At 42.9% G+C, this 24054-nt stretch overlaps 1 protein-coding gene across 2 annotated transcripts in view; it reads right to left on the bottom strand.

Moving 5' to 3' along the window:
* ACOT11 (acyl-CoA thioesterase 11) overlaps positions 1-22861 on the bottom strand; it is a 66004-nt gene extending 43143 nt beyond the window's left edge. Inside the window, exon 1 of one of the 2 annotated variants that reach the window (XM_081866901.1) lies at positions 22628-22861. The gene's annotated coding sequence lies outside the window, so the exon portion shown is untranslated. The remainder of the gene's footprint in view (positions 1-22627) is intronic. The other variant, XM_081866902.1, reaches the window with a different exon arrangement.
* Between the last annotated feature and the right edge of the window lie 1193 nt (positions 22862-24054).

Here is a 24054-nt window from a genome sequence, read left to right as displayed (position 1 = left end):
AACCCTTTGGAAATGAGAGAGTGTTGAAACAATTGCATGCTGTAAAAGGGAACGTTTGTGGAGTACAGGCAGCATGCTTTAAGCATGCACTTTTAATGCACACACAAAAAAAGATGGCATGAAGAACTTAAAAAAAATATCCATAGCAAGTGTCACCCATTCACATGGGGGGTGCAGAGAAAGAAAGGGGGAGGCAGGCTCTCCTTGCAATCTTCCTTTTGGCACTGGGAGTTCGAACAGAGGAACAAACTTGCAGGATATACTTCAGACAAGACTACGGATTGCTCGGCATTACTTTCACCCAATATGGATATTAATACTGGTCTTTGGAAAATAATATATTTGACGGTACAAACATCCATTTTGTTTCTGATATATGTGCTAGGAGGCAACTATACAGAGTGACTTCCTGATCAGTTTTTTCAGAATCAAAAGGTATTTGTGACATCATTACCCTATTCTACTTTACATTTTGTCTAGGATACATTTGTTTTGTATATTAGAAAAAAAACATAATACAGTATTATTTTAGGCACCAATAACAGCCCTGAGGCGGAGCAGGGAATAAGAAAAGGTAAAAGGGAGGCCATCAGGGGTTTGCATTGAAACGAAACTTCTCTCTGGCAAACTTACTACACCCTTCCTAAACATAAGCTATTCCACTTCACTGCTGTTATAACAGACTCCCCTTTCACATAAGCTTGGACACGAGAAGCTGGCAATTATTTGCTTTGCTGAAACACAAAAGCTGGGATTTGCTGAGAGGGTTAGGCGCTCAACAGCCACTGAAGTTCAGTGATTCTCGTAAGCCACATACACACAAAGCGGGAGTTGCCCTGGCTTAGGGGTTAACCCCCCACTGTGGTCTACCTGAAAATTAATTCATATTCACCTGAACTCTCAGAAGTGCTCTTTTCTATATAGAGGGGTCCTCCATCACCGCACAACATCTTTACAGAAGGACCTTTCCTGACTGAGAAAGGTGCTGGAGCAATGCAACATGGGCTATCCAAAATTGATCCTGGAGCAAATATGCATTTGGGGGTATAAGCAGAAAAGACTTTTCCACATAGACCTTTTCTCATTATTTTTGCTAGGGTTTTGGAAGACGGTGGAAAAAGTCGGTTTTTTTAAAGGGCTTGAGTTTTTGAATGTATGGGGGTGCGGTGTGGGGAGGTGTAAAACCAGAATCTTTCAAAAAGAATAGTCATAATGTTTAAACTGGAAAAAATAATAGGGAATCCAAATAGCAGATATGAGGGTGCACACATACTAGTATTACAGTAAAAAGAAAACAGAAACAAAAAGCATATATGCTCCCTAAAGGGCCCCATTTGGTCAAAAGATTAGATTTAAAAAATAATAATAATGTTAAAATAACACACTTTGTTGCATTTTGATTGGTCCCAATAAAGGTACTGCCCAATTGCGAATTTTAGAGTTTTTAAGAAACCGTAAGCTTGGAGTGTGTTTTGTGATATGTAAACGTGTTTATTGGAACTGTACACATAGAGCATCCTTGACAGACACATCAGCACATGATCATTCCGAATGACTCATCTACTATTTAAGGTAGATCAAGTTACTAGCCTGAAATCCTTTCTCCTTTCTGTATTGCATGCAAGTTGAAGAGTTGGAGCCAAATGAAAATTGTATACATGTTTGTTTCTAACAAACCATCTATACATTAACAAATGTTTTTGGTGCTTTCTCAATTGCCCAGATAGTTTCTTTGGCTACTGTCCTGCACAGTTAAATTGCTCTTATCCAACAGACTGCAGCCAGGTTTCTCTCTCTCTCTCCCTTCCCCTCCCCTCCCCTCCCCTCCCCACTCATATATGTTACATACACATATAGACACACACACATTACAAAGAATTTAAATACTTATAAAGATTATCAGTTGTCTTGTTGGAATGTCAGTAGCTATGGAAGTATAATCAAACACACACAGTGTAACTTCACAAATTCTAAAATTCTAAAGTCCAATATAAAGAAAAGAAACATTGTCTGTTCTTCAGATTGTTTTCTACAGAAAACACCTTGCAGGAAAAATGGGGAGAAGTGCTTGTAGACCTCGATCTCTTGATTGTCTTTTAATTTTTAGATTTTGACCCGACAGTTCCCTTTTTATACCAATATTGCAGCAAACTAATCTGAAGATGAGTAATTCACTAGACATCAGACACTAGCCTAGAATTGTGGCCTGAACTTCCCTCATCTAGGCCTAGATGTGCCCCACTCACTTGTATCATCAGGAGTTCTTTGTCGTAACAGCTTGGAACTGACGCAAGAGGGAAATAAAAGGAAGCAAATACAGGCTGCAGTGGGAGAAATCTTCCCATTAAAACAGTTTCTCTGGGTGAACAACAACAGAACACATCCCCTCCTCTTGAACAGATCCCACTTTTCTCAGTACTTCTAGGACTGTTCCATTTAGATAACTGCTGATACAACCTAAGGTTCTAGAAGGACTGGTAGATCTCGCCATCCTGCAGCAAAAATCACTTCCAGTTTCTCTCCCAGCCATTGATTAACTCAGGGAAGCCAAGACCCTTTCGCTGATAATTAACAATATAGACATGCCACAAGAATTCTACCGGGCTGAACAAACGTCTGTTACAACTGTATGTAACTGGCAGCCACTTAAGTCAAACCTACTATCCAATTTCAAGTTAATTCCATGCCTACACACAAGTGATAAGCCAGGATACCTATATTTAGCAGCTTTGGGGCCACTTACAGAGACATCAGCCAACCAAATCTCCCTCTCCCTCTCCCTCTCCCTCTCCCTCTCTCTCTCTCTCTCTCTCTCTCTCTCTCACACACACACACACACACACACACACACACACACACACACACTTTTGATGTCATGTAAACTGTTGACTTGGCAATGTGGTTCTTAAGAATTATGCTGCATTCAAGTGCATAGATGTAATAGGCAGGTTGCAAGTTGTTATGAGAACAAAATTCTACTGGAAAAACAAAAGGCAAGCAAACTTTTGAAGTACACATTCAACAATACAGTAATGTTTTCATACAACTTCCTTTCCAAAGCAAGAAATCAAGCTGCTTCGTTCCACTACTGCTCTGTCCGCTGCTGACTTTGCTCTTGGGAACAACAACCTGAACTGCTCCAGGAATGCTGCTGCTCCTCCCTCCATTTCGGCTCCTGGCACACCTTGCTCACAGGTCTTTTCTCCTGGAAGCAGGAAACTCAACTCCTGACATGAGTGTTACATGCCACCCCAACCTCTGTGTGGTGCAAAATTCCAGGAGCCCAAGTGCTTGCCCAGGGTTCTCCAAGCCTTGATTAAATTCTAACATTTACTAAATCCAGGAATTGTGGGTGCTTTGTGCCCACAAACTCTGGCACCCAAACTCATAACAATACAGCAATAAAAAATATAAGCAGCACACAAGCGGCCACACATAAGGGAACGTTGGCAGTGAACAGGACTGAGAAAACGGTCAGTTCATGGATTTTAGGGAGAAATAGCTCTGCTCTCTGCAAAAGCACCAGTTTCAAAACAAAAACTAAAATCATACAGGTCACCCCTACTTTTAAGCAGTTACCAGATCAGAGGCTTCCGGTTGTCTGAATACACATTACTATAACAGAGATTAAAGTGGTCTGGTGCTCACCTACAAGTAATAAGCAATTTAGGTCCATAACCATTTTTCTGTGCAAGAGTATTTGCAGTCATAATGATCTAATAGCATTTATGCAGGTGAAACAAAAGAACGTTTGATATGGCATTAAACATGCTGTACAGTGCATGTTTGATTTGATTAGGAGTAATGGTGGTTCCTTTATCCGCCAGCCAAGTCTAGTGAAGAGTAATGTGCAACACAAAAACTTACACATTCTCCTATACCAGTTTGTTAGTTCCCTAAAAAAGGAATAAAGCACAATCCTAAGTTACCTATTTTTCCTTTCCCATACTTCATTCGCCAATATGGCAACAATAATTTAGCTTATTAATCAAACGACTCCAGCCTAACAGAGATAAAAGATTTGAGCAGTGACACATGGATCAAGCTTTCTGGGAGTGTTTTGGAGAGCAGGTCAGTGGCCGCCTGCTTTCTTTGACGAACAAGTTTGTCTTGTGCTCTGCCTAAAAATCTCCACATGCTTCACGTGACTTCAGCTGCAATGCCAGGAGTGAAACGTCCAGGAGCTGCCGAAGGAGAGCAATTTAGTGACAGCCCAGGCGCCCACATGAGAGTGAATCAGAGCGAGCCTCTAGGATGGTACTCCAATTGAAAAGGGATTGCTGGGTGTCATTGCGACAGCAAATGGAGATAATCAAGGGCATTGTTTTTCCGAAATGAAGCATGGGAAGCGTTTAAAAATAGAAGAGAAGATTTGGACAAAAACAGAAACCTCAAGCCCATACTTTAGCCCAAATTGTTCACCATCTGACATTCCACCAACCTTCCTTCCTCAGGCTGCTGTTTTAGAAACAGGCCGGCCAGTGCCAGAGACACAAATGCAGCAGCATGAGAGGGAAAGAGAAAAACTCAAGTTTATTTCTGATCTTTGTAACCTGGATTCTTGTTGAGTCTAGCAGTAGAAGTTTGCATCCCTAGAAGCTGGAAGTCTTGGCACAAATCAGGAAAGAAAGCTTCAGAAGGAGCAAGAGAGAACAGAACAGAGGATTGCACCAACTTGTGCTTCCCCTTATAGACGTAACTTGAAGCAGCCATCAACAATATTGAATCAAAAGGTCTGTTTTAGTGCAAATCCAAGTCCTGTATAGCAAGATGTCTGTCTTCAACTGCCACGGCTCCAGCACAACAGGGAATGGCTCAAAAAATCAAGGATGGTATGGGGCAGTCCCACTTTCACTCTAAACCAGTGGTGACAACCCCTATAACCACACCCCCAAATAGTGTCCATAGCCCCCCCCCCCAAGATTCCTGGGAGCTATAGTCTGTTAAGGGTGCTGAAAGCTGTTAGGAGACCCCTATTCCCCTCATAGAGCTACAGTTTCCAGAATTCCTTGGGAATAGGGATTGTTAAACCACTCTGGAAACTGTAGTTTTGTGAGAATAGGGCTCTCCTAACAACTCTCAGCACCCTTAACAAACTACAGTTCCCGGGATTCTTGAGGGGAAGCCATGACTGTTTCAAGTGGTATGATACTGCTTTAGATGTATAGTGCAGATGGGGCCATAGAATAGTGAGCTGGCAAAGAGCAGTGTAGTGGTTAGCATGATGTACTTCGGCTGTGGAGAATTGAGTCCACATTCTTGATGAACCATGGAGTTGGCAGTGCGACCTTGGCCCAGTTACTGGTCTGAGGCTAATCTGCCTAAAAAAAGGCATCACGGGTAAGGCCTGAACTGTCCTCCAACCCTCAAAGTGAGACCAACTGGCAAATTTTATTTACTTAATAAATTAATATATTGTCCTTCCTCCTAAAGGAGCTCAGGACAGCAGGTACTGCTCCAACAGATATTGCCATTGCTTCTACTTTGCATTTTGCCTCTGCTGCATTCCTGCTTTCAGTTGCATGCATAGGCTGCCACAGCAGTTGCATTTGGCTTGCAACATGGATCCTCCAGCTTAAATGCTCACTGTTCTAGTACCCGGTCTATTAATCCTTTGGTTGTCATGTGGGCTGAGGAAAAGCAGAAGGAAATAAAAAAAAATCTGAAGGCCCAAGACCAACCTTTGCACTTTTCATTAGCACCTGGCTGGAAGAAGAAGAAAAAATCAGTTGTGCAGACCAAGACCACCCCTAGAAGAATAGTCATTCAGAGCAAAGACTTTCCCAACTCACAATTTCAGTAGGAAACACAGCTCTTTTCCCAGGCGAGTCATCACATCCTGAAACTATGCAACACGAGGAAGGAGCTTTTCTTAAGAACTGAAATGTCAACTAACTACTTTTTGTTGTGGCAGCGGGATTCAAGACAACTGAATTATTTCAGCATATGAACGAAAAGGCTTCCCTCAGCTTCAGTAGAACCAAATTCCTAGAACAGCCCCTTTGACACCACTGCTCAGCGGACTGCGAAATAAGTGAGAAGTGCTTACCACAGAATACAAAGGGCACACAGTACGACGACGTCATTATTTGACCACAGGACAGCTCGCATTTGTATGTCAAGGGCTTCCAGAGAAAGGATCTTTGTCTGCAGTATGAAGTCTAGATGTGACGATTGTGCAGCTAAAGGGTATCACATCACAAGTATACCAACATTTGGTATTTTCATAGTGCAGCTTTTTCAAAAGAAGTCTCTACTCCTGCACACCTCCCCTAAGCAGCCCTAAGGGGCTGTGAAGAGTTGTCTGGAGACATGTGGAAACACCTGCCCCTTAGGGATGCCACCATCTGGGCCAAGTGGGCCACAAGGTGGAATCAGTGTGAAATGTAGGCGCCAGGTTCTGAGGAAGATCCTGGGTTCCAATGGAACTATCATTGCATTTCAAGGGCATTATGCTTTTCCATCGTTGTGAACCTTAGCAGGTCCTGTGAGCCCCTTCGACTCTTCGTCTTTGTTTTCTATTAGTCTTGGCTCATCACGCTTGGCCCTTTTTCAGAGCGAGGTGGGGAGACTGCCAGTGCCCCCTCTGCTAACACAACACAATGCTAAGTGGAGTGAGAGGGGCAATGTGCATGTTTGCATGTGTGTGTGAAACTGCTACCCGCCAGCCCTGCTGAGCTCCTTCATCTGGCTAAGAGAAACAACCAACGCAAACCTTCCCAGCCATGGATTTCAGTGGTGGTTCTGCCAGACTACAGGGTCCTGAAAGCAGCAAACCACAAAGAACACATGGCACGTGTTGAGCATACCTTTGAAGTACATAATAAAAAGGCTGCAAAACAAAAATTTGAGAAGCGCCGTGTTTGAAAAAAAGAATAATCAATCAAGATCCTTTATTAGGCATAGCAAACCACACATTATCAAACAGACACCATATACAAAGTGTGCAAAATACGAACTCAACATAACAAGGTTTGTCCCAGTCGTATCTAAAAAAGAATAATGAAATCACATGTACATTAACCTGGAAGTCACTTCCATTGAACATAGTGGAAGCTGCTTCAGAGCAAACATGCGTAGCTGCATGCCTGATACCTGCTATTCCTGATCTTCCAGCAGCTAAACCCCAAGTAGGAAGCTCCCTGGAACTAAACTAAGTACAGGGAGGGGCTCAGTGGACTGTCATAAAGAATTCTATACATTGCAAGCACATAGCGTGCAAGCAATAGAGTCTAGATTTTCCAATTGCATGTGAATACTGGCTCGGAATGTGAAACGCACATCCCTGGCAACTGCCCATGTGATTTGAACCTCGAAGAATGACTTTTTTCAGGACTATTCAAACAACCATTCTGAGAAGGACTGCAGGTGCCAAGCAAAGGCATACTTGAGTTCTGGTCAACGTGAAATAGTTGGGTAGTTCCTTTGCCTCAGCGCTGCCTGCCTTTGCTAATTTTAGAGCAATTGGATTGGACTGGGAGTCATGCCTGCAGCAAAGGAGGCACTTCTCCTGGTGCCCCCACCAAGTGAGGCACAACATATGGAAAGGGCCTTCTCAGTGGTGGCAGCCTAATTTTGGAATTAGGTGTCTTCGCTATGGACTTTACACAGCACCAAGAGAATACTTCTTATATTTCCAGGCTTTGTAAGTTTCTAAATCCACTGAAATTTAGATGAGTTTTAGTGACATTGTTCTGCTGCTGAATGTTTTTTACGCTGGAATTTATTTAATGTTTCTATAGTTCTGCAGTTCATGGATTTTAATGCTTCATTGCTTGTAAGCTACCCATTGTTTGGGGGGCATATAAAAGCCGTCAATAAACAAATAAGTTGTCACATGACTTCACAATAAGCATAAAAGCCCATGTTTTCACAACTTTAAATACTCATTATTTGTTTGTTTTGTATTTAAAGCCCACCAAAACTGTCACAATTGAAGCAAGCACAATTCAAACTAAAATCGTAGCAGCAAAACTACAAAACTAACCAATAACAAAATTAATGAAACAGCAGCAGAGAACAACAATATAGTCAGAGAGAAGACACCTATTCAACCAAAGACCTGGGTAAAGAGCTGTGTTTTGACCAATCGTCAAACAGTTGACAAGAGGCTCCTCAGAAGGGAGGCCATTCTGCAATGTGGGGGCCACTACCAATAAGGCCACCTCCCAACAACACTGCTCCTCAAACAACAAAGAGTGGTGGCACTGTCAGCAAGGCCTCCATTGCAGTGCAGTGCAGTGAAGAGAGCTTTAGCTTGATATGTAGAGAGACCCACCTTTTTAGGTATTTAAAGCAGCTCTCACATGGCAGTCATAACATGTGCACAGGTCTTGAGGCAGCTGCCATATTTCTTGCTGAAGGAAGCCTACACTAAATGAGATTCTTAATCAACGATATGTTGCAAAACACAGTTAAGGCTCTTCTCAATGACCTGATATTGGTCATGACGACTTCTATGTCGTAACATCATGGGAGGAGTGTTTCCAGCTCCCCTGCCCTTGGAAGCCTTGTAAGAAACTGCAGCAGGAGGGGAAGCTGAGTAACACCACAGGAGGAATTGCTGCCTGACTGGGTAACGTCAGCAAGGCAGTGGTTTGTGGGGGAAGTCAAGACAAATATATTTGATCACACTGACTTGATCCTTGGCTAATGTGCAGCAGACACAACAGCAGTGGCTGGAACATCTAGGACCTAGGCAGAACTGCTCAAACTCCTTTGCTATTTTTGCTATTGCCAGGAAGAGTAATGGTTGCTACACTTTATGTACTGAAATGCTTTTTAAAGCAGTAACATTTACCGTATGTTGCTGTTTTGACATTGCTGTTATTATGAAGCCTATGGACCTGTTTGTGATACCTCAGTGGTCCATTTACAATATTAAGCCAAGCACCCTTGAACAAGGGAGGCAAATAAAAGCACCTTTAGTAACAGCCCTGGCTGTTGTTGCTTCATGTCAGGGCTCAGTTACACCATCAATGCTGTTAGTCCTAAATGCTGTTAGATTTTGGGCTCAGCCACACTTCTACTTGCCCCATGCCTAGAATACATGAATCCAATCGGTTTTCCATTTGTCCCGTGCCTACTAGGCATGGGTTCAAGCAGTTCTGTTTTTGCCCCACCAGTTTCCCCTGAAAACCCCGCTCTTTAGCGCTAAATCAGAGCAAACATCAATCCAGAGGAAACCTGAGGGACATTTGTTCCGATTCATCTGTAAACAACAGGGAAAACAGAAGTGTGTGGGAGTCCTTACTGGACAACAGACAACAGTGACCCTTCCAAAGACCACAGGGCACTTGATCTTGTGTTTCTGAACCCTCTTCAGTGTCACTGCCTCCATGACTTCCCAAACCACCTGACTCTTGTGCATTTGAGAATTCATCTTCCAACAGCCACAGTCCTCTTGTCTCCTCCTCCTCCCCTGTAAATAGTAATAGTAATTTATTATTTGTACCCCGCCCTTATGGCTAGGTTTCCCCAGCCACACTAGGCGGATTCCAACAAAGATTAAAAATACATTAAAATGTCACACATTACAGTAAAAACTTCCCTGAACAGGGCTGCCTTCAGATGTCTTCTGAATGTCAGGTAGTTATCTCTTTGACATCTGATGAGAGGGTGTTCTACAGGGCGGGCGCCACTAACGAGAAGGCCCTCTGCCTGGTTCCCTGTAGCTTAGCTTCTTGCAATGAGGGAACCGCCAGAAGGCCCTTGGCGCTGGACCTCCGTGTCCGGGCAGAACGATGGGGGTGGAGATGCTCCTACAGGCATACTGGGCCGAGGCCGTTTAGGGCTTTAAAGGTCAGCACCAACACTTTTGGTAAATCTTTTGTCAGTTTCCTGCTGGTTCTTCTCCTACATCACAGTGGATTATTATTATTATTATTATTATTATTATTATTATTATTATTGCAGGAATTTTATACTGGCTAAGTGCTTTTACTCGAGCCATCATTCAACAAAGATCTTCCAGAGACTTTCACCTCAGTGTCTGGTGCCAATTCTAAGGACTAGATGATAGGGAAAGACTATCCCAACCACATAATAGCTTGTGCTTTTTCAGAGCCTCTTGTGGTCCTGTTTTAGGGCCAAAACACTGAGGCAGTAGTAGTAATAGTATAGCAAGCAGCAGCATGTGAAATTCCCATTCAATAATGTGCTTGGAAGCCCTGTCACCAATCAGTTCTAAAAATGTAGACCTGGGTGGGAGTCGACAAGCAAGCTAGGCCATTTGATAGGTTTTAGACAGCTCTACGATGCCAGCTCAAAAATGTAAAAAGAAATGCACACCTAGGAATAAAAATGGAAGAGGTGCAAAATGCTAATTTTCCCTGCCTGAGAATTAATTCTAACAGAGGTTTTGATCAGTTCTCAGAAGATAGGCTTTTGTTTACTTGCCCTTCAGGAAAGGAAAGCTAATGACACTAATAAATGACTATTCAATATGAACAATAAGAGAAAGAAAAAGTGACAAGCTGTTAACTAGACAAGCTGTATAATTAAGGCCAAGCTGGTGGTGGAGGTTGATTTTTCCCCCTTCAGAGAACAAGGACTCTGGAGCTACAGCAAAATGTCTCAGTTCTGGAAATTAGGCTTTAAAATGAAGAACATTTAATGTAATGAAGACAGAAACTTGACATCACCTTTGTTGTCATATTAAATTGCCCTCTCTTGAATGTATTTAGCTACATAAAAAGGAATTAAGGACAGGTTCTAATTGCTCCAGTCTCCTACAAGAAATTTCTTTTCCCTTTTTCTTTTTAAGAGAGGTTGTGTTCGACAGGATCTCTGCTATTAATCAGGTGCCTTCCCCTGAAGTTAACAAATCCTGCTTAAAGAATGGGATCTGGTGTTAACATGGGGTGTGATTAGAAAGGACAGAAGCCTTTGAAAGCCAAGGCATTGAAATATGGCCTAGCCAAGCAGGAGTCAGTCAGTAAGTCTGATTCTTTCCGTTTTTAAGTCACAGCATGTCTTTGCAGAGAAGACATTAAAAGCCAGTGGACAAAATCCTAGAGAACGCACCGCAATAGAAAACTTTGTATTCCTAACAGGAATTAGACATCCTAACGGGCCTTTTCCCTTCCCTTCAGAGTGTGCAGGATCAGGGCAACAGCCTCTGAATGTGCAGGAATGCAACTTAATATTCACGGTGCAACATTCATAAGAAGTCACAGCACGTCTATGCCACTGCAGAGATTGGATATTTATGCACAGCTCCCCCCCCCCCCAGTATTGTTGTGAAGGGGGGTGGGCTTGCTTTGCTTACTGCTAGTTTTTACTCTTCCCTGGCCTAGCAGAGGCAGTATGCAGATGTTTGCATCTGAGGGAGGGGAAAGTGGAAGGAGGCACAGAAGAGGATATGGAAAGCAATGCTGGCAAAACAGACCTATCTGGATTAGAAATTCTCATACATGAAGTCATGCTAACCAAGATGTAAAACTCCAGAGGCCCAATTCATGTAAACAAGCTTGTGGAAAGGGGAGGGTCAAAATAAGTGTGTGTCAAAAACGGGCATATTTGCATGTCAAATGGGTTATACTGTATATGGACATTATGTTATGCATGACCAACTCCCACCCCCGGTTGTTTCTAATGGGGCCATCACACATCAGCTGATTTGTAGGCCAGAAATTATACAGCAATAGTGGGCAGCATGAAAGAGATGGATACAATCAAACTTACTTCCAGCCAATAACCTTCCAGCCCCTAAATTCTGCACTAGCTGCAGTTTCCCATCTTCAAAGGTAGCCCCGTGCAGTGGATACCAAAGGGGTGCTGGGTCACAGCCTGCCCAAGGAGAATGTCAAGCAAAGGCTGTTGTTGTTGTTGTTGTTGCTGCTGCTGCTGCTGCTGTGCCCCTAAGAGTTCAAAGCATCATGCTCCTTCCTGTCCCATACACATTTCACACTTCTAATTATATTTGGAGAAGCTCTGCAAACATTTTGTTCCACCTACTGTTATCTGGCCAATAAGGTCTCTGCAGCGTTCAGCCAATCTGAATTCAAAAGTATAGTTATGGCAAAGAGATCCCTCCTATGTGCATCTAAACAGAAAAACCATGTGACTGATCAAACTGCTGGAAAGTCAGCCCAGTGCGGAAGACTCCTACTCCGTCTGTTATTATGACGGCTCACCAGCATTCACTGTATTGGTCTACTAGGGTAGCCTTGAAGGGTAGTTCAAGCACACTCTGTTTCCTTGAAAGTCATGCCTCAGAGCATTCCTTGCACTAAGAAGGAGAAGGGTGTGGTAGCTAGCATGAGAGATTGTTTTTAATTACTGTTTGTTAAGAGAGAGCAATAGCGGGCAGCATGTAATAGTATCTTGATAGAACTGCAACTTTTCCTTAAGGTAAAAATGCTCACTCTATTTCTCCATCCGCTTAGAAGCCTATTTTGGCATTTGGCAATATATACATTACATAACAACAGCCTATGCTCAGAAATCTGGTGGGCACAGAAAATTGCCACCTGAAGAGCCTTTCTTACAGGTGCCTTTTTGCCACTCAGTAATTTGTAAACTCAACCTCAGTCCTGTGCTACAGGAAATTTTAACCCTCCGTGCATTAAAATTAAAATGGCATGTGCAAATTACCAATCTGGAGAGCAGAGGGGCAAACAGTCATTGGCCCACAGAAACCACATTAAACCAGGGGTGGCGGGGGGAGAGGCCGTGAAAGCCATTTACCAAAGCAGTCACTAGCATACATTTTGAATCACAGCAACCAACCTGTGGAAGCAGCTAGCATTGCTCTGAGCACAAGGAGGTCAGAGATGGCGGGCGGCTTCAGCTTACATGATGCATGCACCACTTGTGCTTTAGCTTTTGCACCATACTTCTACAAGTCCCTTTTCAGTTCAAGTTACTGGGGCTTTTTGAACTGGGGTTTTTAGCCAACGGATCTATGCTCCTCATCAGTCATTTTAGCAACTGGCCAAAATGGAGCATCTTTTGCCTGCTATTCAGTGCACCGAGGCAATGCCTGTACAACAGGCAAGGCAAGAATTCAAGCTTGTAATCCCAGTGGTTCTCAGGAGAGCCAAGGGCATTTTTACTTGTCCCTGCATGTCTGACCTCCTCACTCTTCTCGATAGAGAAGACCAGGCTGGCGCAAGATTAAGCCTCCTCATGCAAAGACAGGTACAAGCTCTGGACTATTTTTAGAACCAATTGACTACAAAGCTAATGAACATCAAACTAAAAATGCTTGACAAAATAGCAGGCCCTGCTGCTGTAGGAGATTGGGACAGCGTTGCTGGTGTTCGCCAGAAGGCTCATTCTACATTGTGGCTGCAACAAGAGGCATAACCACTAACTGATTTGGATCACTCATCACTGACTGCTTTACACAAATTACTTTACCAGCTGGTGGTCCTCCTGACACATGGTGATCATAATGGCAATTAATGTGCAACTTGTGCGAAAAATTGCGCGCACACACACACACACACACACACACTGCAAAATATAGCACTTCCAGAGCTGGAAAAATGCAATATGGCAGTGTTTTTTCTGGAGATACTCAAGGGTCCAGCACCATTCCTCCCCACTCCCAAATGTTAAAAGTGTCGCACTTACTATAACAACTTCATGGTGACTACTGACACCTTTTCCCCCTCTTAAAAAGCACCAAATATGAGCACAACAGAACTGTAGCCTTGAATATGGACCAATGGACTGTGCATAAATGCAGTAAATTAAATACGCCGCTATTGTGCAAGAAAGGTACCAAGAGCTACTGCTAACTTTAATCTAATCACAGGATCAGCCTCATAGCTGTCAACCTCAGGAGGGCTCAAAGCGAAGGTTTAAACAACAGCATTAAGAAATGGCAGACAGAATGGGAAACAGGAGCCCTAGTCAGACACAGCTGTTGAAGGCTTTTACTCCCCCCCACCCTACCCACCACCACCGCTTTCCTGGCTGCAGGCTGGCAGCTTTTGGCACTGGCTGCAAAGCAAACAGCAGTTGTGCTTCAAGGAACATACATATGTGATTCCACAAAGGCCAGCATTTCTATTTCAGTGACTTGTTGAACAGGCTGCTTTTTGTGTTTACAGCTTACTGACGGAGTAATCCAAGCACTCGGCATTTGTGGGCATGTGCGCGCACACACAAATTCAAACTCTGACCACTGTGCTTTCCAAAGCTTTCGTACTAAACATGCCTCATTAAACCATCTTCTCTGTGTGCTGCTTCTCCATGCTGCTTGTCGAGTTACACACTCTCTCTCTCTCTCTCTCTCACACACACACACACACAAGTTTCGCTTTCCACGAAGACTTGTTGCATCCCAGTTTTTAGTTCTGGGACATGATGGGAGCAACTTTCCTGGCTGTGCAGTTTTAATGAAAAGCACTTGCCGACATAGCAAGCACACTAGCTGACTACGGCTACGAGATACACAATGTACAATTCCCTATTAAGACATTATCCAAGACAGGTCATTCTATTATGATTAGAACTGTGTAACGTTTGCCTGGTTTCCCTCTTATACTTATATTCTGAAAAGCAGGAGTTGTGGAGAATTCGCCACTTTCAGAAGCACAGAAGAGGATAATAGGTGTGTGCCTCGTTCACATGTTAACTCACATGAAGGGCTTTTCCCATGATCAAGGGGCACTGGGGGCCATCCCTGGCCTTGTTTCCCAGTAGTGGCTGGTGCCCATTTGGATTGGCAGACAGCAGGGAGCCAAAGCCAATGGCGGCCAGAGCCAACTAATTCTGTTTTGTCCTCATACTCCTCCCTTCTGAGTTCTATAACAGCAACACTGGGACTAAGAAAGAGGAAGCTGGCAGGTTGTGCCATCCCTTAGCTTGGTTGTAAACAACACAACAAGCAGGTGAGGCCTGGCTGAGGCTGTGGGACGTTGCCCCAGTTGCCCTCATAGACCAACCAGCCTATCTGTGTATTAGAAATGGACATCTGCAGGGGGAACCGACACATATACACATCTGCACATGTCACCTTCCCCAGGGCCAGCATGACCAAGGTTTCAAATGAGATCTATGGGCACAGGCTTTGCCTCTGCAGACTGCCGCAGACAGTGCTTTTTTCTTAAAAAAATGTTTAGGGGTACTTTCACTTTGACTCAAGAAAAGCACCATTGTATAGTTCAAATTGGGAAAAATAAATATAGTAAATGGACAGAAGTACAAAGATTCACAAAATGTTCAGAGGTATGCATACCCCTGTGTTCCCCCCGAAAAAAAAGCACTGGCCACAAATAAAATGCAGACAAAGAAAACCATGAAACTCTGGAGGCAGGGCCAACAATGTGACCACACAGCTCCTTGATTGTGAGAGCACCCTTCTTGAAAATTAACACATAAAAAGGGAACTAGGGGTAGGAGTATAGGTGGTTATTGAGAATGACTGGGAACTATCTGCAACAACAAAAAGTTCCTTGAGATAGGAAAATTAGGGCTGAAAAACATCATTTAGAAAACCAATGTTCATGACATGTGTTAAAATCTGCAGTATCTGTTCATTGTAAGTACTCAGTGCCAATTTTCATTCTTAACAGATTTCTGTACATCTCCCTTTGATGGATTTAGACCATGGGTTTAAACAATGTGTGTTTTTCATGCATTAATTAGCAAACAGAACTACTGCTGGCTTAAATCGCCTCAATTGTGGGTCCATCCACAGTCCCGTTTGTCCCTTGATTCCAAGTCAAGGGTACGAGAGGGTTGATTTTGTTGTTGTTGTTGTCCTGCCACCTTCTCTGAGAAAGCACGTTCTTTACAGCTGAATCGGAATAAATGTCAAGACAAAGAAAACCCAGTAGTTTTCCTGTGGAAAGTGGAGAGACAAAATACCCCCTATTGGAACCCTGACTTGAAATCACTTGAAATCATGAGACAAACAGAATTGTGGATGGGCTCAGAATTACTAGTATTGGAATATAACATTGCTTTAGCCAATGAAACTCAATTAAAAGTTAAACAGTAGAAAAATGTAAATTGGTCAATAATCCTTTTTAATGGATATACTTGTTCTTGGGAGAGGACAGCACGCCACTCAGGTTTACAGATGTGGTCCAAACATTTAAAAGCAACAATAGGAAAACACACTGCTTGAGATGCTACAGTGTACTAACAATTAATATAAAGACACAATAGCAAATAAAGACAAGTAATCTGCAATTAAGACCACCATTATGAAAATTATGGTGTTAACTACCCTCCGCAAGTATTACAAGATATTCACATCTGCGTTATCCATCTGAGAAAGCAATGAAGAGACAGAGGTATTTCTGTACCAGCACAATAGTTATCCTAGGAATATGACAAAAGGAACAGCAAATACCACATTATGACCTCAGGGGTTTCATGACCAGTGGAATCCATATCAAATGGGAGAACCAGCCTAACATTATTATCCTTCAACAATCTTGCTTTGGAGTGTCAGGAACTGCACAGAGGGAGACCTAAATTATTAATTTACATTCTAGAAACATTAACAAGGTGGAAGAATATTTTTAGAGTACTTGGCTATTGAAACTAACCAAGTGTCTGTCCTCATTAAAACCTTCAATCTCAGTCAGCTGTCAAAATTTTGAAAGCTGTTGACTGATGCAGCCTTTAGGGTCACCATGGCAACAAGATACATTACCTAGGTGATGGCGCTCTTACATTGTCACCCCTTGGGTGACCTAGTTCTTGCAAAAAAGAAGAACTGTTTGCATTATATTTTGGATATAAGCTTTCAAGCTGAATATTGCACCAGTCATGGAGGTAATTAAGAAGAGCAGGATATATGTATTGTGGGGGGAGGATTTTTTTATATTAAAAAAGTAGAAAAGTTGGCCTGATCATTCAGTTCAGTGTCACAAGTCAAGCATGAAGTTCATTTCACTTGTAAACAGTATGCATTCTCTTTGTTTACAAGTATCCAATTAACAATGAGTAGTTTTAAGTTATTTGAAGGACACACTACTGGGAAGTTACGATTTAAGTGGTCCAAATTTCTCAGGAAATTATCTGTCATTTTCCAGATTCATGCCAAATCACTATGACAAGCAATGCTATACGAAGCAAGCAGTCATATTGACTGGCAACGAGGTCACAGAGATATTCACGCAAGCCGCAGAGTGCCATCCTTTATAAGACTGTACCATCTCTGAATGCATGTAGCAAGGGGCTCTTTTTTTAAAAAGAAGTTACATGGCTGGAAGAGACTTTTTAAATAACATTAAAGCTCCTCCTAAAAACATCAAGTGCTGGCTGCAGACAGAAATAAGGTCAAAATGGGATTACAGACACGAGAAAAGGGGAGTGTATTTGCATCTCAAGGAAACCTTGATGTTTACAGAAATACAAACAACATACAACCTAAGCCAGAGGGCAGGGGGAGTGGGAAGACGAATACCACATCCAATGGTATGATCAGCAGCCATGAAATGTTGAATGTCAGATGCAGAGGAATGGTGGCTGGACAACTCTATTCACCCTTGGATGAAACTGACTATATTTAATTCAAGTTGTTTTCAGGCCTGGTTTTGAGACATACTTACCTTTTGGCCTTTTATGTCATATGCTCCATAGATAGTCTGATAGTTGACGGGGGTGGGAGGGTTGTCACCAACTCCTAGGTATGCATCTGCAAAGAATTGCCAGCAAACAGTAGAAGCAGAACGCAGCGTGAATGATCAACTTTCAGCTTCACTAGCTCCCAACTTCTCATTTGCAGCAACTGAATCTCCAGGGCTCAAGACATATGAAACATAAGGAGATGAACACAACATCCAACCAGTCTACTCCACCACACTTCCACTGTGGCATCCGGCAAGGCAATTAAATTTTCCACTGATATAGCAATTCACACCTTTTCACAATGATAGAAGATGTCAGCTAAGGTGAAGCGATAGAGAATGTCAGCTAACGCAGAATCAAAGAGCCAAGTCCAAATGAAATTATTGCACTTATGCCAGTTAGAAATTACAGGTGGAGGGAATCCTTATGCAGAATGGGAAATTTTTATACCTGACAGTGAGATGGGGTGGGTCTTCTATGCAACAGATACCCCACTTTCTCTAGAGGCAATTAATCACCACAGGCAGGTGTCGGTTTGCAAGCCTCCTCCACAGAGGCTGTCCCCTCTCACTGTCCTCGGAACTTGCTTACCGGTAACCTCCTCTGGCTGTCTGCAGCGGTGATGTTTCCATATACTGACAGCAGGTACAATATGTTGGACAGCATAGAGATGGGACAAAGTTCACCCAGTCAATGGAAGGAGTTCTACTCAGCATCTAGCTAACATTGTTTGGGTCAGAAAAGAGTCCAGGATTATCACTGTTATATATTTCCACACTGTTCATAAACCCTGAAGAGTTCTTGCAGCATCTCACAAATTAACAAACAACAACAAAACACTCAAGACAGTAAGACAGAGCTGCAATATTTAGAAAGCAAGGTAAGACACTCACTAAAATAGAATCTAAAAGGTCCAGGCAAACACACACAGAATTTTTTTACCTAGTATTGAAAAGACAAAGTCAGCTTCACACAAACCTCCTTGGAGAAGGCATCCCAAAGACAGGACACCATTCCTGGAAAGAGCAGGTCCCCTCACCATCACAAAAGGCAAGAGGGTCCAAGGAAGGGGCTCTAAGATAGATCTCCACCTGCAGGCAGATTTATTTGGGAGCCAGTAGTTCCTTAGGTATCCTAACCCTAAACTGTACTTGCCATTTTTTTCTACCTCACCAGGCAGCATGTAACTTGCCTTCTTTGTGCAAACCTTACTTGCTTTGTAAGCACCTTCGTGGTGTACATATGTGGAGCCACACATATATGAATTGCTTAGAGGGTCTCTGGGTGGATGGCCCTTCACTTCAGTAGGGTATTGCCCTAGGATCAGCCTTCTCCAACCCTTCATATGTTGTTGTACTACAACCAGCCCTTTGGATTAGTAGCCCAAAACATCTTGAGGACACCAGGCTGGGGAAGACTGGCCCAGACCAGGACCAGGGACAGGAACCTGTGGTCCTCCGTATACTGTTGGGCTCCAGCTTCCATGATCAGGAACGATGGGAGTTGTGGGCCAACAACATCTGCAGTACCACCAGTTCTCCACCTGTGGCCTGGATGGGGACCTGGGGGAGGTTTAAAATAGCACAAGCAACACCATTCCTCGACACTTCAGAGACAGCTGCTTCCCCACCTTTTATCTTAACCTAGATTCTCAGTTGCTTCAGCTCATATATTCCCAGTTTTCAACCATCAGAGCTTCTTTTACACATTCTGGGAATATTTAAAAACAGAAAGATGAGCAGCAATCGTGAGATTCTCATGGGGGATTATTGGTGTATAATTAAGCAATATCCATAGTAACAAGCAAATCTGCATTAGCCTGACCTAGTTTGAAAAATTCCATCAGCTTATTGAGGGACAATGACATATTATCTCCCAAAGTACCCCCAACTTTGAAAGCACAACAAAGGCAGGACTTTTCCAACAATGAGGCAGCCAGAGACAATGAACTAGGAACTCCATGGCACAGAGCGAGTTTATGTAATTTTCTGTTCACATAATTTCAAAAAATGTCTATATAAGTTATTAAGGTGAAGAGAAATCCCAAACTTGTGTTTGCTTCACAGATGAACACATCATTATGTCACCTTGAACAGTTTGGAAAGGTGTGGAATAAATTTGTGAACTAAAATACATATTACAAAATCCTACAGAGATGATACTTCTCTGCATAAACATTCAAATATGAATGGCCTGTGCAAGATTATGCAAATATTCTTTGGGCCTAGCTGAAAATTGCAGCCACCACAATTCACCTTTCCTGCTAAATTCCTCCCAAACCCACCAGCTACATACATATTCTCACTCCACTCTACTCTTTTTCTTCCATTTCCCCAAAGGATGCCCCTCGGTGACTCAGAAAATGTGTAACTACTTTATGCACAACATAAAGCACCCACTCCCAAAAAGAAATTTGGAAACTGTAGTTTGTGAAGCGTGCTTTGAACTGTACCTCAGTGAGGAGTAAACGACAATTGAAGGATTCTGGTTTTTTTGTGGGGGAGGTTCCTGTGTGTACACAGAGAGTATTACATTCCAGAGGTGAAATGAGGTCACCAAAAGCTTATACCATTCTGTATTATTTTTATTTATTCTCTCTCTCTCTCTCTCTCTCTCACACACACACACACACACACACCCAGACACACACACAAAGAGAGAGAGAGAGAGAGAGAGAGAGAGAGAGAGAGAGAGAGAGAGAGATTGAGCATTGGGAAAGATACAGCATAACTCCTAAAGATATTGTAAATTTACTTCTCTCCCTCAGATTTTCAGCATGGGGAACAGCCAATCTCCACGACAATGCTGCTGACTCTAAAACAGGCTCTAAAACAGACACACTTTTTCCAGCCCATTTATTTCTAAAGATGACTGGTCTACTGTTCTCATGTGCATGCACACACAAGAACCTGTCTGACACCGCCTCCAGCTGCCTTCTTCAAGAAAGAATACTTGGCAAAGGTCAGCTATTCAGATCCCTCAAGGTCCATCCTCCCAGTAGACAGAAACTGGCCAACTTAACTTGCCTAATTGGTTTGCCCTCTGTGGCAATCTCTTTTTTAACAGCCAGAGTCACAGGGTTGGGACGGGGAAGAAGCTGAGAGATCGTTCGGGCCAGTTTCCCATCTCACTACAACAGCAATAACATGCTTGAGAAAGTAAACAGAAAAGTCATTCAAAAGTCATTCAAGGAGGTTCAAAGTCCCTGTCATGCACTTTATAAATAACTAGTGAAACAAGAGGAGTGTATATGGATGTTTGGCTCAGGGACAGGAGAGTCCTTGTATAAAGGAACCATAAACCACAGGACATACCTTGGCTAAAGCTTGTGGTTAGTGTAGAGGGAGCTAAACTATGAGCCTGTGTTCAGACAACATGCTAAGTCAAACTGTGGCTTGCCTAATCATTTATTTATTTATAAAATACTTAAATAACACAATTTCATTAAAATATCAAAGCTGTGTACCAAAAAATCTATACAATAAAATAACAGACAAAATAAAGCGGAATCACAAATCACCAGTCAACAGTTTAAAACGAATCTCTGTAAGCCTGGCAGCAGAAAAAAACATCTGTGAAGATTAAATATAAAATAATAATGTTGGTGAGATAGGACAGTGGCAGGTTCAGATTTTGTTCTCAGCAAACCTTCCTCTTCCTCCCAGCTGTCCCTTAAGTTGCCCTCTGTGCTAGATGTTGCTCCATCCCCTTATTCATCACTAGAGGGACAATAGCTGCAAGGAGCAGCAGCAGCAGGGAAAAGGAGGCAGTGGTGGCCCGAGAGCTATGCAAGCCATAGAGTAACCTCACATCTAGAAAGGCAAGGGCACTAACACCTAGCTAGGTACATGTGAGACACTTCCTTCTGGATAAGGGTCAGTGTATGATTGTGTTGCTTTACGTATGTCCACACTGGACACACTGTCTTCCATTCATGTCTGCCAATGCAGCTGACAATGCAAAAGGGAAAATAACTGAGTGTCACTCCCAGAAATTATTGGCAATGAGTTAGTGCATCCCAAGCGCCAAATAAATCTCCACCTAGTCATGGGGAATAATCTATGGAGAGCATTTGGTCATGCCCTTTCCAAATGGACAGTTTAGAGCACATCTACTGCAGGGAAGCCAGGCATCTTTCTGGGACAGAATTCCATGATATTCTTGCAACTTCCACAGATGGAAACCGCAAACAAAAAGTGTTCAAATATTGCTCTTCAAATGCTGGGAAAGTTCTGTTCCTAGCTTAGCTCTATTTCTGCTCAATGAGTTTCATGGAAAACACGGTCTCCTACAGAAACGTCAGGTCTATCAGCAGTTTCCATTGTGACTCAGCCATGTTTAGAAAGAGTGAAGCACAGAAACTTTGGACCAGCTTTTGGTGGGGAAAGTGAAAGGCACATTTTAGACTCTTTTTTTTTTTTTTTTTTTTTTGGCTCCAGAACCAACTTAGCAGTAATTCTCTACACCAAACAAACAAGCTGGTAAAAGTTCCAAGCCTCATTCACCTTGGAGATTATATACTTAACAGAGATTCTGAAGTCTAACCCCAGCTACCTGAAGAACCATCCTGTCATCCATATGAGAAAATTTAGCATGAGAGGGTAACTTGCAAAGTGGAGGTAGGAATCCTGAAAAAGGCCACAGATTTCTACTTGTGGGACTGTCAGGGAGTTTGGAAACTATTGCTGAAAAAGCGAAGTCTGTAGATGTCTTCTTCCTTTATCTGATAAATGCCATGTCATGGAAGAGAAATAAGACGGTCCACTGCTCCATCAGAAACCTTCAGAAATAAAGTGTGCATTTCCCTCTTAACCACAGAAGTGTTGCTGTTTTTATCAGAACTGCGCACCGATAAAGAAGTTTGCTTCAAGTTCTGCCTAAAGGCAGCTTCATCAGTGCAGAGGTATTTAGCGCTAAACACACACCGCTTTAGCAGCCCTCCCCAAGATCAGGAGTTCACTGGTTTGAGAAGTCCTTTCCTCCACCCTTTATTATTATTTTTACCCCAAAATAATAACGTTTCTCACACCCCAGGAAAACTCTTAGCCGTGGCTAGGTCTCTCCCAACCTCCTCTGCCCCTCTCACCTTCGCCAGAGGAAGCTGAAAACTGCCAAAGATTGTTCCTGTGAAGCAGACAGGCACTTGCACTGAGCGATCTCAGTTCAGGCTGCGACTCGCAATGAAGGAGGAACCCCAGGCCACCTGCACGCAGGACTTTTCTGCCCCATGCTTTTTATTCTCTCTGTGTGAGTCCTTAGGGCTTTCCAGGCAGAGCCACTGCCAGGGCTTTCCTTCGGATCACTGGGGAGTGGTAAACCCTCAACTTCCGTAAAAAAAAAAGTCTTTTGAAGTTTTCTTAAGGTGGAACTTTGTAGAACTGTTCATCGTTAGCCAACTTTCCTAACTCTTTCATCAATCCCCTCTCCCATCCCTTTTAAAGTAACAGAAATTTCTCTATAATTTTCAAGAACCTCGATCATTGTCTACATACTACTCCTTACTACGGTAATCTGTAGGCAATAAACAAAGAAGCAGAGAAGCCTTGATTCTGAGGTTGCTTCCAGAAGGCCCCTTTAACGAACACCCATCATATTCAAAGTACATTCACCACACATTTAAAGCACATGACTTTTCCCCAAATAATCCTGGGAACTGTGGCTTCCCCCTCGCAGACCTACAATTCCCAGTACCCTGAACAAAATACAGTTCCCACAATTCTTTGGGGCAACTCACAGGCTTTAAAGGCGAGTTGGATGTGCCTTAAACGCATGGTGTGGATCTTAAGGTTGCGTCAATACTTTCCAGTGCATGTCCCTGTCATTTTCCTTATCACATAAAGTCTGTTTCTTTGGTGTTTGTTTTGCAACAGCTCCAGATGAGATTTAACACACAGCCTGAATTTGCCAGTGACTGTCTGGAAGCCAAATTGTCGGTGTGAAAAAATTTAAGTCAATTTAAAGTTTATATTCTATTACAAATCTCAGTATTTCAGCCTTACAAAATATTCCTAAATCATAAATATAGGAGGGGGGCGTAGTTGGACAATATGGCCAATAAGCCATATAAATGTGAAGAGGAATTTGTTGACTGTGGCAGTAAGGAATAGTTATTCCAGTACGTTTCCGAGCACAATTCAAAGTGTTGGTGCTGACCTTTAAAGCCCTAAACGGCCTCGGTCCTGTATACCTGAAGGAGCATCTCCACCCCCATGTTCAGCCCAGACACCGAGATCCAGTGCCGAGGGCCTTCTGGCGGTTCCCTCATTGCGAGAAGTAAGGTTACAGGGAACCAGACAGAGGGCCTTCTTGGTAGTGGCGCCCACCCTGTGGAACGCCCTCCCTTCAGATGTGAAGGAAATAAGTAGCTATCCTATCTTTAAAAGACATCTGAAGGCAGCCCTGTTCAGGGAAGTTTTTAATATTTAACGCTGTATTGTTTTTAATACTTGATTGGGAGCCGCCCAGAGTAGCTGGGGAAACTCAGCCAGATGGGTGGGGTATAAATAATAAATT

This window comes from Podarcis erhardii, assembly GCF_964252035.2.
Source record: "Podarcis erhardii genome assembly, chromosome: 6".
NCBI classification, from domain to species: Eukaryota; Metazoa; Chordata; class Lepidosauria; order Squamata; family Lacertidae; genus Podarcis; species Podarcis erhardii.
The sequence above is the reverse complement of the archived record's forward strand: the minus strand, read 5'-3'. Positions and strand labels throughout refer to the sequence as shown.